Here is a 17,945-nt window from a genome sequence, read left to right as displayed (position 1 = left end):
TGAAATGAGTTTTGTATGATCTCAAGCATGCAGTCTCATGTTTGTACTGGAAAGTCTTATTTTCAAGGGCTCTGGACTGCGGCAGACCAGTTTGGCTGCTTTCTTTTGAAGATCTTGGTCATCCAGTTTTAAGAAGATTAATAACCGGTGGTGTGCCGTGACCTTTTCACCGAGTGGAACTGCTCTTTGGGGGCGGTGGGTGGCTCTGTGGCTAAGGATCTGCGTCTGTGGCTGGAAGGTTTGCCGGTTCGTATCCCGCAGCCGGCAGAGGAATCCTACTCTGTTGGGCCCCTGAGCAAGGCCCTTAACCCCAGCTGCTCCAGGGGCGCCGTATAAATGGCCGACCCTGCGCTCTGACCCCAAGCTCCCTCCCTGTCTGTGTGTCTCATGGAGAGCAAGCTGGGGTATGCGAAAAGACAAATTCCTAATACAAGAAATTCTATTTGTATAAAGCTAATGTGCAATAAAACGTAAAGAATTTGCTTACCACAGTTCCCAGCCAACAAAATCAGGCACAGTTTGTGATAGCAGGCATGCTGTTAGGTGTTGCCGGCTAGTTTTGTGGAGCTTTGCAAGTGTTGTATAAATTATTTAAACCATGGTATCCTCATACCTTCATGACACTTGTCACTCTGATATGTAGTAGGCACGTACAATAGCTTCTGGCCCCACATGCACTCGCACTCTTTCACTCACTTACTAAAATAATGGTAAAATTTGAGTAAAACTCCAGCCTTCCAAGTCTGTGATGAGAAGTAGTTTTCTAGGGTATCTATAAAACCTGCAGGACTACGGCTCTTGACATGAGTCAAACTCTCACCTTGCGATGAGCACTTTTTCACAAATCACTTTTTCCCCCCGCCATGTAGGGCTGGGGCGATATGGCCAAAAACATTATCACGATAAAAATTTTCTTATCAGTCGATATCGATAATTATCACGATGAATGTCAAATCATTATTTCTTTCAAGTTTAAAGGCGCACTCGCGCAGTATTTTGTGCCCATGCGCATGTCAGGCGCAAAGCATAAACATATATATCGAACATGAATCGAACTTCTGTTAAAATTATATCGAGGAAAATTACATCGCGATAATTATCGTTATCGAATTATCGCCCAGCTCTACCCCCATGTACATATCAAAAGGATTTTTCACCCAGTCTGCTACAGGAATGAGCAGCGGAGCCGGTCTTGTTTCTTCATGTGGGTCTTTTCAAGTCGTAATTCTTCTGTACTGCCCACTGCAGCTTTGGTTTTCACTTTTCAGATCTTCTGTTGTCTGGGAATGACTCCTTTTCCCTCCATTCCTAAGAAAGGTTTCAGGTCGGGAACACATGCCATCCAAGATCTGCCATAACCAACTCCGTGATTTGACAAGGGCCTCATTATGTGACCAAAGTTCAACCATTTGAAATACAGTAACTTGAAACTAAAAACACTCAGCTTACGGTCACCCTGGGCGAGGCAAAAAGAATAGCCCAATTACCGTGCTGAATAGGTAGACTCAGGGTTGGTATGTGGGGAACTCTATTTTTTTTTAAGGAAAATGATTGGTGGATTTTATTGTGTGGTTGAGCAGGCACCTCTGAAATAGCCTCAGAAAGGAACTGTGGTCTTGGCTCTGCATCCGCACTGCACCAGTCTTCTGATGCCTTGCTGTGGACGGCGAAACCCTTCACTGCTCGATTTGTTTTGAGACGATATTTGAGTGGCTGTTTTTCTACGCTTCTTGGAATAGCTGTGTGCAGTTCTGGATTTGTCAAATATGGTATCAGCCGCAACGTGAACTGCTGCTCTTGCACCCCCTCTCCGTCTGTCCTGCTCTTTGCAATTTTCTGCATTTTTGTTCTGTGGGAACATTTCGGGCCGTAAAAAAAGGGTTTGGGAATGCTAGCTGTGCCGTCTTCGCCAGCAGCCCACACGACCTCTGGAATGAAACGATTGGGTTTCGGCTTGATTAAATCGCAGTCGTTTCAGCTCGCTTGACTAGGGGTCATTGGTTTATCTGGTCTGCTTTCATACCAGTGTGTAGATCGCAAATGCTGACAAACACATTGAGAAAAGGGAGTGCTGCACATGTACTGCCATTGTGTCTGTGTGCTTTCATTGCCTTTGGGCTTATCTTTTTTTAATCAAATGAGACCTTTTCCAGTGATTTGCAGTACTGACACCAGGCAGCACAAAGGGGTGAACCATCATTTGTTCAGCTTTGCAGTGAATTAACGCTGTACAGTATCTTTTCCTTTTATATCTCTTTGGGATATCAAGTCTATTATCTCAGTGGAAGACGAAAGTTATGCTGCGCCCTTTGGGGATATTTTACACTTTATACACATTGAAGTTGCGGTATCATGAGAATTTCGGATCCTACAATAGGATCCTACAGGAAAAAGATGACAGATATAGTGGCTAGGCATAGGAAAATAAACTGTTGTCAGAGTTTTTCATATCTGTATTCTGATAATATAATAATTATTATTCCTTACACTTATATAGTGCTTTTCTGGACATTCCACTCAAAGCACTTTACAGGTAATGGGGACTCCCCACCACCACCACCTGGATGATGTGACGGCAGCCATAGTGCGCCAGAACGCTCACCACACATCAGCTATCAGTGAGGAGGAGAGCAGAGTGATGAAGCCGGTTCATAGATGGGGGATTATCAGGAGGCATTGATTGTTAAAAGCCAGTGGGAAACTTGGCCAGTTACACCCCTACTCTTTTCGAGAAATGCCCTGGGATTTTTAATGACCACAGAGACTCAGGACCTCGGCTTTACATCTCATCCGAAGGACGGCGCCTTTTTACAGTATAGTCTCCCTGTCACTATATTGGGACATTAAGACCCACACAGACTGCAGGGTGACCGCCCCCTACTGGCAAATCTAATACCTCTTCCAGCAGCAACCTTAGTTTTTCCCAGGAGGTTTCCCATCCAGGTACTGGCCAGGCTCACACCTGCTGAGCTTCAGTGGGCTGCCAGCTGCGAGCTGCAGGGTGAGATGGCTGCTGGTAAAACTGAATTCAAGAACATTGAGCTATACTGCTTTGTCTTTGGGTGGCACTGTGTTCAAAGGCAAAGTTCAGTGATGCTCTAATGATGCACAGTCACACCCCACAATGTAACGCATTTACAGAGGGGTTAATGCATTAATCCATCATGAACGCGCCTGGACTCAGACAAGACTGACCTGTCCATGTGGAGGACGTGGTCAGAGCTCTTGTGTCGTTAGAGACCAGGGAACCGCTGCACGGAGGACTGAGGCGCTGGAGGGATGTTGGGAAGGAAGGATTGGGAGAACGAATAACAGAGCTGTGCTCCACACTCAATGAAAGGCTTTTTTAATTATAAGTGCAGCAGCAGAAGTTTCCTTCCTTCATCCCCAGGTTCAATGAAGGATTAGTGACCTAGGATTTGTACCGGAGCAGCAAGCTTTAATCTTTCAAATTACAAAAATGTTCTCAAAGTGATTTTGCAATTTTTTTTTTAATTCTAAACCCTTTTGAATGCTTATTGGTCATTTTGGGGCTTACAGAGGAGTTGTTTACTATATATATTATGTACAACATTCAAATATGGCCGTATTCAAATGGAGAAATGAAGAAGCATCAGTGTTAACCTTCACTTCTAAAAACACAGCAAAGTAGCTGTTGTCATGTCTGTATGTAAAGTAAGGGATTAATAATGAATGATCTGGAGCACAGCTGGGATGTTTTTGATCTCTGCTGTCAGTCACCGATGGGCCTGCTGAGTGACCACACTTTCCCCTGACTGTTTGTTGTGATTACGGGAAGCTAATCCAGATCTGCTGAGGTTGATCCTCTGGAAGGTGGACGTCCTGATATTGAGTGGAGTTGCCTTTTGCTCAGATGTAAATGTCAGCCTACTGTTTTAATGAAGTTACCAGTAAATCTCTTTGTATAGTGCAGCTATATTTATTCTCACCAAAGATCAGATGCGTCTCATTGCCCTTTGATTCCTTTCGGATTGAAGAGATAAGGGGAGACGCAATCACATTTTCACAACATCAAAATGAATATCTCCAGAACATATTCTCAAAGTAATTCCAATGGAAACCTTTTAGGCAAAAAAAAAAACATTTGCAGTATAATGTCTTTGACTGGAAAAACTGCTACCTAAATTGCTAACGGCATTTGTGCTCATATTCTCTTCTTTCACAGACACCCACAGTATTATTATTCTCCATCTGCCGCTTAATTAATGTAAGTGGCACGGTTATGTTCAAATGTTAAAAACGATCGTTCGGTTTCATGTTCAAATGTTCGGTTTATGTTCAAATGTTAAAAACGATCGTTCGGTTTCATCACGGTTATCACCACTGCACCTCAGCGGTGCTGATTATTGGAAAAATGTGTAAAAGGACTCGTGGAAAAAGACTAAAAATTGGTGAAATTATGATTGTATGTAATCATATACACGTCCACCAGCCATCTCACCCTGCAACTCACAAGTGGCAGCCCACTGGAGCTCAGCAGGTGTGAGCCTGGTCAGTACCTGGATGGGAGACCTCCTGGGAAAAACTAAGGTTGCTGCTGGAGGAAGTATTGAGGGGCCAGTAGGGGGTGCTCACACTGCAGTCTGTGTGACGGGGACACTATACTGTAAAAAGGTTCCATTCTTCAGATGAGATGTAAAACCAAGGTCTTGACTCTCTATGGTCATTAAAAATCCCAGGATGTTTTTCTAAAAGAGTAGGGGTGTTACCCAGGTGTCCTAGCCAAATTTGCCTTTGGCCTTTACCAATCATGGCCTCCTAATGAATAATAATGATAATTAATAATTGCTTACACTTATGTAGTGGTTTTTCTGAACACTCCACTCAAAGCGCTTTATAGGTAATGGGGACTCCCCTCCACCACCACCAGTGTGCAGCCCCACCTGGATAAGATACCCATCTATGTATTGGCTTCTTCACTCTGTTGTCCTCCCCACTGATAGCTGGTGTGTGGTTAGAGCACTGGTGCACTGTGGCTGCTGTTGCATCATCCAGGTGGGGCTGCACATTGGTGGTGGTGGAGGGGAGTCCCCATTACCTGTAAAGCGCTTGAGTGGAGTTTCCAGAAGAGTGCTATATAAGTGTAAGGAATTATTATTATCACAAAATAGTGACTGTTGGAGGTGAAATAGGCTTTTATTTGGAAAAATAAAATATTCGACTACATGGTACAGCTCAGTACTCTCGGTCTGAAAAAACACTTTCAAGCTCGCTACAAAAAAATGCCAACTGATCTTGCTGGCGGTTTGCATTTTCTTTTAAAGTTAGTTTAAAAACACCAGCAAGTACTTTCAGCTGGCTTGTCTCTCTGCCTGAAAAAAAAATGTTCAGTTTAAAAGCAGCCTGCTGGTTTTGCCAAGATTTTGTGTACAAAAAGGTTGCGAGCCTATTTAGGTTGAAAATGCCAATTACTGACTTTGTTTAAGCGACAAAATGACTGGATAGAAGTGAGGAATTGTAGAACAACTTATTGTATAATTCACATACAGGATATACTAAAAATTGAATGTTAAAAATTGCATACCCAGGTGCCGACATTGTGGAGTTCAGTAGGTGATGCTTCAGTTTAATCATTAGTCCTCCATGAGGCTTCTCTTTCGAGGAGAGCTGTTGGTGCGTGACTGTGATTCACACGGCGCTCTGCTGTAAAAACCTCGCAGGTTCATTTAAATGGGAATGACTGTGCATGCGTGCTCACTCCAGGGTGATTTTTTTTCATCTGAGTGTTTACTTGGAGGAGTTGTTTAGGGAGTCAGTGCTTTGATTTTCCACCCATGTTGGCTACCACTTATGCAGTCAAACGAAAAAAAAAAAAACAACCTTTAATTTAGGACAGTTTGTACGAAGGATGAGAACCGACACACACATCTCTTGCCAGATGAGTCAGGCTTTTTTCAGTTCTTCCCACAGAGTGCTAATTGACCCACATGGACTCTTGCAGCTGTTCCTAGGTTTTAAGTGTTAATTGCCTCCGTCAAAGTCAACCTTCCTGAGCTCCCGGTTGCTGACTGATTGTCTTGTGTAGCTGTATCTGGCTCACCTGTATCTTCCTTCAGGCTTCTCTGGGGACCCTTAGTGTCCTCAATGTAACTGTTTGACATGCTGGCTTTACTTGGAGCCCTACAGTGCATGAGCTGAAGACCATGTGGATTTAGAGCATATCTGAACGTCTAGCAGATGGAATGTGTTGTTTTTCGAAAATGAACTGGGCAGAGCTGCTCCTTTCCACGTGAATCTTCTCGGCGTGAGTTTAAGGGAGAAGTCGGCTCTCAGCTTTATTGTCGTGATCCTCGGCCGTGAAAAACGTTCCTCCTCCCACACTAGCTGCTGAGTCCCGAGACTGAATTCAGAAGTGTTTTCACACTATATGTATTCAGGGTGATCAGCTGGTGAGTGATAGACCTTTTCTAGAGAAAAAACAGATCTTTTTTTTGTTTTTATTTAAAAAAAAGCAGCGGTTATATTAGCCTTGTTTCTTGAAGAAGAGGCCTTGCAAAGTTGGGAGAGGAGTCTCCGTTCACAATTCAGAAATATGTTGACTCTTCTTCCAGTCCTCTGCTGTGCCTCTGTTGGGAATCCTTGGTAAAATTCAGCTCATCAGCCATTCACATACTGGACCATATTTGTAGGCCCAATAGCATGAAGTCTTAACAAAAAAAACATGTATTATCTACAAGGGAGTCTTATATCTGAATCTCGACAAACCTTCACTGAACTGTTCTCTCATTAGGGAAAAGGCTACATGCAGTTTGCTGGCTTGGATGGAATTTCTCTTATATTTTCAATAACAGTATGAGAATGTGAGATATGACCTGGGTATGAATCAGCTGCAGACTAGAAACTTGTCTAAGCCTGAAGCTCAAATTTTTTTTTTTTCCGTTGCGGTTGCAAATTCCAGTGGCTATTTATTCCATGATATGGGGCCAATACAATGTCAAACAGGGTAGTAAACACTCTCACCAAAAATGCATACGGAGGCAATGTTTATTTCTGTACTTTTTGAAAATCTTGATCAAATTATAGCACTACGTATCTTAGTTCGACAAACAAGGTGGGGTTTAAGCTGAACAGTGTCTGCTGGACAGTGTTCTGTGAGTGCAAAGGACCAATTCCCGAAAGAAAATTGCCCCTAGATCATTTAAGGGCTTTTACACAGCCTGGTTGGAAGGCACAGGTTGAAGCTCAGTGTGAAAAGCATCAGTCAGTCTGCTTGAATCATGCTTCAGGTGCTCGGTTTTTAAGAGCTAATGGTGCCAATGTAGTTCATAACTAAAATGTTGGAATATTTCCATGAACCTCTTTAAAATGTGGGTGGTTGGATGTCAGATTAATGAACCATACCTTTGTACTCTGTTTCATTTCTGTTTTTTTTTTGAGTTTTGGAATGAATGAAATTTCATTGTGATGTGATCGCTTTTATCATTCAGTCAAGTTCTGCTTCCAGTTAATCTATTTGAAGGTGACAAGGTGACTGAGGACTGGAGACAGAATGTCAAGCTCTTGGACCTTAAGGATAGTGTTAATTGTGAGTCGGAGCCTCGCACACACTTGTTGACCATTAACTTTAAGATTGATCTTGATCATTTGGAGGTATTTACTTAATTTCTGCAAGCTCACAGTAATACCCCTTATGCAGCTATTGTGGTAGCTTTCTCATCCCCATCTGTAAATTAGCTTCATCACTCTCTTCTCTGCCCCACTGATAGTGCACTATAGCTGCCGTTGCAACATCCAGATGGGGCGACACGTTGGTGGTAGTGTAAGGACAATTATTACTGTAAATGATTTGTCTAACAAAAAAAAATGTCTGTGCTGCATTCGAGTGAACTGTTACATGTCCAGCTTCATTTTTTTTTAATTGATTTACCAGTCATTGATGGGAATTTATTCCCATCTTTCCAGGACGGTGCATGTTGTAAATATTCCCTTTTAATGGTTGGATGAGCTCAAACAGCTTGATCATTGCCTGTGATTTACTTTAACATTTAGACAAGCCTCTTGGAAGCTAATGTGCATGGAACACATCTTTCAGATCTTGACTGGCTGTTTGGTGGGGGGGGGGGGGGACTGGGTTCAGGCCCTTTTGTGTGTCGCTTCCATCGAGCTGTACTCTCCCTGTTCATGTCTCTGTGGTCAGTCCTGCTGCTCTGAGAGGCACTCATCGATAGGGATTCTTGTCATGCTTCACTGCGTCAGGCAGCTGACTCGCACACAGCTCTCTCTGAGCTCACGGCCTGTCCTCTGTCCTGCCCGCTCGCAGAGATGAGCCCGACTGAGCTGAGCCGTTTTTCTGTGGTTCCTCCCTAGGCAAGGGGCCAAAGACATCCTAACCTGTTTCTGTGAGAGAATGGAATTATGTTTTGATCCCTGTATAATCCTGTACGAGGGGGTTATTTTCTTGACGTGCTTTGCAGGATCAGCTCAAGAATGCCACAGGTCCTGCACTGTCATTTAATCTTTTGATGTAGCTGGGGTGGATTGAATTGCTATTGTGGGACGGTGCCATAGTTTGTGTGCCTTGTTTTTTTGTAGCACCAGTGTGTATCATGGTCACTATTTGAGAGCGGTTCATATGAAGTGCTGTGTAAGGGTTGTGATGGTTACAAACATGGATTTATAAGGAGTTAAAAGTCAAATATCCGCATAACTGTCTACGTGCATTGGTATTAATAATGTTTTAGAGGTAGCGAGACTTTTAGGGGGTTCTTCATGAGAATGGACAAGACTCCTGTTGCATAGCAGTTTGTCGCCTTTTAAATTTTTTCAGCTGCATGCTTCTCTACAAAGTGCCATTGTGAAGCTGAACTGAGAAATAACTAATTTTAACATGAGTTAATTAGGCACATTTGAAATGTGCAATTTACGTTAGTTGGTGTATAATATTCCATATGTAAGGGTCTTCAGCTGGTAGAAGCTAGACAGGGTTAGAGTCTCCCCAGAGGGTGTAGGTCCCATTGAGGGGCTGATAAGTGAAAGTGAATTGTGATGCTTCATCATTTTAATTGAAATAATACACATTTGTGTAGCCTCAGTTCCAATTCTTTGAGTGTGATATATTGAATTCCCTCCGAACTAAAGCAACATCGACTCGAATGCTCTGTGATCTATTTTTTAGAAACATGATTAGGCGTGTAGTTTGACTAACCGAGTTTTATTGTTTTCTGAACAGACGTTTTCTGTTCGGCTGAGGATTGTCATGACTTTCGCTCTCATGTCTGGTTTCACACGTCTGGTATCTTCTTGTAATGAATTGAGGTGTTTTTTTTTTCAATTAAGCTGGTGCTTTGCAGAATGATGGTGATTCCAGAGGAAGGTGGAAAAGCTCAGTACTAAACGTGTCCACGTCTTCATGGAGGAGTTTTTAGAGTTAGGGTTTCACTATTCTACTTTGATTTTGAAAGGCCGGGATTGTCCCAGCTGCTATTGTACCTTAGCAAACCAAGGAGTTTGTGGTCTGCAGTGACTCCAGGTTCCTCTTGACATGTTGGACGGTGATGGATGCTGTCTGGCGTTAGTGTTACATCTCTTCCCCTCCAAGGCTGTGTGCTGAGGCTGCCCAACCTCTGCCCCCAGGATTCTGGGTCTCAGAGCGCTAGAAATACCCAGTCATCTTGATGCTTTTGTGTTCTTGCAGGAAATGAGCTGTACTGGAACAAAAACAAACAACCGCATTGTTTCTTGGGTGTTCATTTGAAAGTAAAAGTGGTTTGCTCATGTGTTCCAAAGTAATTAGTACATGTTTTTGCAGGTGTGTTGTACAAAGGTGAACAACAGCTTGCAGTACTTCTTCATTAGTAGGGTATATGTGCTAGGTCAAAGTACAATTGAGCTATTTGGAATGAACTTGAATTGAATATTATGCAGGTTCCTAACCATTGCTGTGTAATAAAATCACACTCCCAGTGCAATAAACCTTAACTAGCATTTACTTTAACTTAAGTGCATGTTAACATACTGTGACTGGTTGTACTCAGTGAGTAGATGTCTGTTTTCGCGTGTTATGGTAATGTGCCGAGGATATTTAATTTTGAAACTTCTTGGCTGATTTCCATCTGGTGCGCACCTGTGAGTGGTTTTCTAAAACCGGGCGTCTCAAGGTTATTTTCTCAAGTTTTAATCAAGGCTAGCTATCGTAGTAAGAAGAGCTCTATAAGAAACATCTATATCATCACCGCTTTTAAAGAGAGGGGCTAATGATTTCAGGATGTTTACAGCACCATATTCGTTGGAATTGAAAATTTAAGCTGATGACTTCAAAAGCCTGGCTTAGAGCAAGCAAGCCCTGTGAGGTAAATGACACGTACATCAAATGTGTTTTTTAAGTTAAATTGCTGTAATTTGCTGTATTCAGGTTTGAAAACACTGTTCTAATGTCTTTGGGGTTGTATTTGTCAAGGTGAGACAACTCACACCCCCATCAGATACCATCTGTTCAACTTATTCAAGGCAGATCACTTACTTAAAAAATGTCACCTTTAAAGGCAGAATACATGATCAACTGGCAAAATGTTTTTATACTGACATTCATATTGTAGGGAAATTATTAAAAAGCAAACAGAATGTACACATGTCCTGTATTGTTAAAAAGTGTAGAATTTAATTCTAAGGACATCATGTTAAACATCTTGCAATGCTGGTATTGGTCCAGAAAAGAGAAAATAGATCAGTTCCAGGGTTTAAAGGAATGTCCTACAGATCAGTTACAGGTATTTAAAATCACCCTAGCCAACCCACTGGAACTCCTGAACCTAAAGAGTTGTGGGAGTATGGTGGAAGCTGCCCAGCCATTTTCTTGAAGATGATATCCTGGCTTCCTTTGAGAAACATCTGCATGATTCTCAGTTCAACTACCTACCGAACAGGCTTGTGGGACCAAACGATCTCCTCTCATTTCAAACCTTCTCAGCTGCGTTACCCCCCGGGCTGTGCTGTCTCCGCTGTCCTTAACTCTGGTTACTCTGTGGGTTTGACGTGGGCTGTTCCTGTGAACGGCACCTGGCAGTTGCTCTGGCCTTGTGAAGGCCTTCGGGGAATTCCTCTGGGAGGAGTGGAAGGAAAGGCCCCAGCCTGACCGCTGCTCATCTGCAGATGCTGGTACGGCACGTGCAGTTGTCCGCAGGACTCGTAATCCCCCGGAAGAGAAAGAAACCATTTTCCGAAGTGCCCTTGAGATTTAACCTTGATTTGTTAAGTGTGAGACAGCTGTCGTCTGTCTCTCCCAAGTGTCGTGCGGTACCGAATGCATTTGCAGAGGTCTTGATAACGCCGCAGTGTCTGGATGGCAGAAGACACAGTTGCTGTGAACTAAATTCTTGTGTTTCTTCTCTGGCATCGGCTGGGCAGCGCGTTTTGCCCATCTGTTTTTACCGCAGGTTGGAGAGAAAGAGAGGAGGTTGTCCTTCACTCACTGCTCTTACTTTGGTTTCTTCACATGCAACCCCAGAAACCACAGGGCCTCTTTTTTGTGGGCAGGCAAGGGCCCAGTGAGCAGGCCCAGGGCCAGCACAAACCAGCGGCGTTTTGGAATCTTTACATGGGTGGCACACTATGAAAACATCTACAATGAGATCCAGATCCTTTGCTACTGTGATCTTAAAACCTCACTCATAGTCTGTTTATGAGCAGCACACAGGATTTCTGTCGCCTCTTAGAGCCCAGCGTCTTGGCTCTTTTAAAAACTACGTTACGGGTGTTGTTTCCTTCTTGTGTTATTTGTAGAGTGCGTGTCAGCTGCAACTTGAGAAGCTAGTGTTTTTAAAAAATGGAATCTGAAGAGGGCGAGCTGAAAAATCCGAACTTTGGCCGCAGTTCACAGTTTGCATGTTTTAGGTGTTTCAGAGGTACTGTACGTTCTGAGAAACCGTACCCTCAAAAAATGTCCGGATGTTTCTCAGAACTCATCTGCTAGAATCTCAGGCTTGAATGTGCAGAATCCAATCTCAAACCCACTCGTAACTGGAAGGTTGCAGAATCCACAGTTCCGAGTTCAGGGACCTAACCACTCCCACCATAGTGCTGCCCAATTAATCTTGAGTAAGGTGGGGACTGAGACAGCAGGTCGCATCTGTTCCCCACTCTTTTGATTGTGTAACATGTCCTTAGAGTAAATACCTGCACAACCTTCTCACTCGGATGGACCCCTCCTCTGCTATTACATACCTGTCTGGGCAAGGCTTCTGACAGAAATAATTGTAGTTTTAATCTCCAGAATGGATTTCCAAATGTTACTTATAACTTGCTTTTCTAATCGTTTGTGAAAGCCTGCATCTGTTCTGGCGTGACTCAGAAATGCCCCCTTTCATCGAATGATTTCAGAGAGATGATTTGTTACCTAATGGAAATGTAAAAGGAACAGAAGGGGTTTAAATCTGTTTTGAGCACAGCTGCTTCCGTGTCGGTGTTACTTGCGAGCGCCGCTCTGGTTTTCTTGCTGGGGCTAAATTTGAAACGCGGCTTTGCTCGGCGTTGACGAAACAGAAGCAACTTCTTTCCAGCAGCGTCAGCTCATTCTAATTCATCAGGGCTGTGGTAGATGAAAGGAAGGCTGTTCTGTGTGTTGGGAGCTGGTCACATGGTCTTCAGCGGACTCCCTGTGGGCCCTGCCTGACGATCTAGCCAGCCTGTTGCAGCGTTGTCTTACACCAACCAAAACTGGCAAAGCAAGAGTTCAGATGTAGCATATCTTGGGAAATGATCAGGCTCACTTTGGTAGAAAGTGCAAAAAAGAAATTCCTCAGTTACACGTTAAAGGGACATTCATAGTTTACATTTTTTAAATAGAGACAAAAACACACAATTTGGTCGATCTTTTTGTCCTTTTACTGTCTGTAAATAGTGAAATTAAAACTGTATGTTGTCTTCCAGTGCTGACCGGTGCAGATTTGAGATCCTTTACTCTTTTGGTCGCCACTTTACAAAAAAAAAAGACTCTGAAATCAGTCCAGATGTATTCTGGCACTTGAAATATCCTACACTGACAGGCTAAAAGGACCAAACCTTTTTAGTTTTGAACAGAGAAAACTAGAAGGCCACCAGATGCAAGTGAACAGTCGTCACCTTTCCTCTTCTGGTTTTGAGGACAAGAAAAAGAGACCATTGACTGAGGTGATGGAATTCTCAAACTCATCAAGAGGGCTAAACCTTAACACGACAATCTCCAGGGGCTTTGTTACAACTGCCCTCCACAACCTTTTTTTGTTCTGGGGACCAGCTGCCCAAGGCACAAGTTACCTTCCTTGTGTGGAACAGCTGAGACCTGTTCCTTTAAGGCTCAACTCCTTAGACTGACATTTATCCCCATGCAAGAGGGAACGGAGGGAGTGATGTGTGTGCGTGCGTGAGTGACTGCACTGGAATTCAACTGGCCGTTCAATACAAGGCTCAGGGTTGCCCAACCCTATGTTAGGTTAAATAGTTAAAGCTGGAAAATTTAAATTAAGGGATGTTAAAGTGGCATAATGCACTTCTCGTTTAAAAGAGTGTTTCTCATCCTTTGTTGTGCCCAATTCCCAGCTCCCTCTGGCCCTCTTCATTTGTGGAGACCACTTAGGCTTAAAACATAGCAGTGGACGAAAGAATCTTGAACCAGAGGGTGGGACACAGGGGGAGGGTGTAAAAATGCAGAAGGTGGATGTTTTCCCATCAGCGGCACTGTTATTCCTGGATTTGTGCAGCTGATGCCTGCTTGTTGGGCTGGCTGAAGCAAAGGAGGAATTGGTGGGTCTCAACCAAATCCTTCCCGATCATCCTGGGAAGCTGATATCGCCTCCTGTATGGATATCTGTGGGAAAACAAACTGCAGAGCCCTGCTGAGTCGCTTGACATTTCTCCTGCTTTATTCCCCTTCCTCCTTTCACAGTCAAATTCCCTGCCTGAGCAGACTCAACAAGCTGCCGAGAACGGGGGGGTTGTCAGTCATTCGGCTCGCGAGCTGTCCGAAAGCGGTCACTGTTGTGTCGTGGCAATATCGGCAGTGTGTACAGAGTGAGGCTCCCTGCATTGCTATTGGCGACCGGAAGGTGTGTATTTTTGTCCTGCTGTCAGGGTGAAAGCACAGCCTGGCTATAATAGGCTGGGTGACCTTATGCTGAAGGTTGTATGGAGGACCTTATGTTGTGAAAAGCCTGTGGGTTTCCATGACTCCAGATTTCTGGGTCTCTGGCCTGGATGAGTACAATTGCTGTGCAGGAAAAAGAAAAAAAGGCAGGATAGAATTTCACAAGTTAATTGGTTTAGGCCATTATTTTGGCCTAGTAGACTTTGAAAGGACAACTCTATAATCCTTTTATGCAACAGTAATGCAGAAGTTAGGCATCAGCGAAAAAGTCTGTGACCATTACAGATGGAGAGCTTTGCCAGAACTATGACTCATTCCGTCCTTTCTTCAGAGTTATAAGGAAATGATCTCTCTCTAATTTATCAGTTTATCCTGCGATAAGGAGGCCTGCATACTGTGTGCAGTTCAGTTGGGTTTTGCGTCTTAGATTAACCTGAACTTGTATTTTTTAACCTTTTGTTTCAGCCCGAACGTTCATACTATACCCTGAAATATTGGTGTAGACACAAACCTCAGTCTACTGTATGCAGTGGCCTTTTCATTGGTTCATCTTTGACCGCTGAGTGAACCCCAGTTTTATCGTGGTCCCTGTCCATTTAGGGCAGTTTTAACAACAATATCCATGACCATGTTACCAGAAGAAAGGTGGTTTTGCTTCTGTTATCTGTGAACTGTTTTCTTGCCCCGGAGGCCCTGTCTGTTGTAATTAACACCGCTGATTCTTCAGTCTCTCTCCTGTGGAGAGACGTGGAGACAGGGAGGAGGGTGATGGAAACAGCTCAAGCTTAGGGTCTCAGGCACGAACATCCGCCAGCAGATTTCTGCTTACAGGGATTATTTCCAACCTCTCATGTCTTGTTAAAAAGTTGCAAATGGCAAATTGATTTTTGAGAAGGTGAAATGTTTAAATGAAAAAAGTCATTGGAGGCTGTACACGTAACCTGCGAGAGAGTGCAGAAGTTAATATAAAGAAGAAATGACCTGTAATCATTATGCCTGCAGTTGTGCTTTTTAAATTTAAAGCACCTCAGTAAGGTCAACACCAGAGGTTTATTCAGAGAATCTCCCCAAAAAGTCCAAGGAGTCAAATACAAAACATATAGCAAGCAAAGGCAAAGTCTTGTTAAACAACAGAAAAAAAAACATTGAAGAATAATTACAATTCAGCATTTGATAAAGGATCAGGATGATAGATGATTTTTTTTTTCTTCAGTTGAGTTCAGGTATGGTGGGTCTTCATTTTCTTGTTTTTTTTAACTTATTTAACGTATGTAATAATAAATGGATTTACGGATACAACATATACAAAGTAAAATAATATACTGAATATATTCTTTCATTTTGCTATTATATTATTTTTTATATAATTAACTAATGACATTATGCCAGCATAGAAGGGGGGTTACATTTAGAAATGCACTCAGCAAAAGCCCAACTTGTGCTTGTCAAACGTGTCTTGTTTTTTTAAGAAGAAACTGTTGGTCTTTGCCAGAGAGACTAGTTCTGTGGATCAGGTGATTTTCAGCATCGTTTGACTCTAACCCAACTCTCCTTGCTGAGAGAACTGAATCCAGGGTCTGGTGGGCTCTGGAGTAAACGTGGTGCTCACCACAGCCTCCACTGACCTTGGTGCTTCTCTGTGTAGAAGCAGTCTGTTCAGGATTCCCATGATCCTGTGTGCCTAATGGAACTGTGTGCCATTCTGGACCTGTGGTTGGGCAGATACGGTGTCATACAGATACCACTGCAGGTATTAGGCATGTTTAAGAAAAATCTGGCACCAGCACTGAGCGTCTTATTTAGGTGACAGACTGCAGTGCAGCATGGGAATTAATTTTTGTCATGTCTTGTCTCCCTGCTGTTGCTGTTGTGTTACCTGGAAATGGAAGGCCTCTCTCTAAACCATGTCAATCCCATGTATTATTTAAAACAACCCACTGTAGATCTTCACTGTTACTGGAACAGTAGTACCACTGAATGCCATTGAAATTGAAGTGAAGACAAAATCCTGGATTTGTATTTCTGTAGGTGCTGATCTGGCCATGCTAGAGTGAATTTAGGAGGCCAGATTAATGATTAGTCATGACAGGAAACAATGAAAGCAGCAATGTTATTAAAGTGTGTTTCTTTTGTCTTAAACAGAGAGGTGGTGAGGGAAATTGTTATATGTACGAGATGAAATGTTTAATATCTTCAGAGATATTAATAAAGCCAACCCAAGGCACTACTTTGGGACTGAAAGTAGTGGCAGTAATGTGTAAAACTGAAATTGGAGCCACTTGTTTGCTTTGTGTTTACTGTTAATTCTCTATGGATGTCTCTTTCTGCAATGATTCAGTATCTGCTTCTGAGCTTTTTCTGTGCAGCATATTGTTGCTATACTAGGTAATTTAAAGCAAGGCAGGTGAGAAGAGAAAGAAATGGCATTTTTTGTGACCTGAGGGTGAGGGTCTAGTGAAGTTTCTAGATCTGCAAACAGATAGATATTTTTAGATAATGAGAAAACGTCCCTGAACTACAAAGTGTGCCATTGTGTGCTACCTGTGTACATTGCGTATGCATGGAGCATAAAGTGTGGTCTGAGGGAGTCATTTGTGAAATGATATGCCTGTAGTAGGGTATTTTTGAGGCCTGATGGGAGAAACAAGGTAAATAAAAGTCTGAACAGGCAGAGGTCAAATAAGTCATTAATTAGGACTGGGAAAGAGAACCAGCAGGCAGTGGTCTCCAGCACCACGATTGAGAGTCGGTGGTGTACTGTATCACCGAAGACCTGGAGGAAGGACGAGGTGCGTTCCTGAGCAGCTCCTCTGTCAGCTGCAGTTTGGTGGGAGTGGACAGTGGAGAAACTGTGGACTCTGGCGTAGCGTAGTGGTCACACCTCCAATCACACACGCTTCCCCATGTCCCAGCCTGCACTGCCCGGATGGCCGCCACACCCTTCTGCTAAAGGACTTGTCCCCTCTTATTGGATCTGGGTGTCACAATCGCTACTCCTCCTCTTAAGGGCGCCCCAGCTCTTCCTCGTTCTGCCTCATTCCCCGCACCTGTTCCTTATTCCAGCCCCCTTTTCAGTTCCCCCTTAAAAGCCAGACGCAGACGATAATCAGGGCTCTACATTGACTCCCGGTTCATGTGAGCCCGGGTCCTGATGCGTCTGGCTCCGTTATGTTTTTAACTTTCTGTTCAGGTTCCCGTTTTTAATCCTCTGGATGGATCGCCTGGCCATGGACTTATGCTTGTGTTTTGGATTCCCTGTTTGGACTTCCTCTTGGATTGTTCGCCCCGGACTCACTCCCCCTGGACACCTGCACACCAAGGACATGCCCCCTGTCTCCATTCCCGTCTCCTGCATGACTTTTCCCCCAGTGTTTCCTCATTACTCCGGATTGTGTCGTCTGCATAGGGCCCGGAAAGAACTGTTCGTGACACTGGGGTTTCCTCATCCTATGTCACGCTGGCGCTCTGGGTGACAAAGTGTACTGTGGGCTATTGCAGGGCATACGTTAAAATAAAATAAAGTGTTGTATTTTAACTTTGCTATCACTGCTGTAGAGTTAATTGAAATTATAGCCCATAGCAGATATAACACAATCTTTCTGAATACATACCTGAATTTGATATTTCTTGACAAATGACTATACAGTAGTTTGTGTATTGAAAAGAATCCCATTCAAGAATTAAGAACAAAGCTATAAGAAAAACATGCATTTAATATTGTAGTACATTAAGTACTACTTTTTTAATAATGCAGTACAAAGACTATAATGGACATTTTGCAGAAACTTCGATATGTGTGTCTGTTTTCTCAAACAACTGATTGCAGGCTGGGTTATCACTACAGATAATCTTCATTCCTTGACAAGTA

At 43.2% G+C, this 17,945-nt stretch overlaps 1 protein-coding gene across 12 annotated transcripts in view; it reads left to right on the top strand.

Moving 5' to 3' along the window:
• Positions 1-17,945, top strand: part of LOC148840603 (amyloid beta precursor protein binding family B member 2-like) — a 140,678-nt gene that overhangs the window by 19,106 nt on the left and 103,627 nt on the right. The window lies entirely within an intron of this gene.

Source organism: Atractosteus spatula, chromosome 1 (assembly GCF_055471065.1).
Source record: "Atractosteus spatula isolate fAtrSpa1 chromosome 1, fAtrSpa1.hap1, whole genome shotgun sequence".
NCBI classification, from domain to species: domain Eukaryota; kingdom Metazoa; phylum Chordata; class Actinopteri; order Semionotiformes; family Lepisosteidae; genus Atractosteus; species Atractosteus spatula.
Note: the sequence above shows the minus strand (reverse complement) of the source record. Positions and strands in the feature narration are given on the sequence as shown.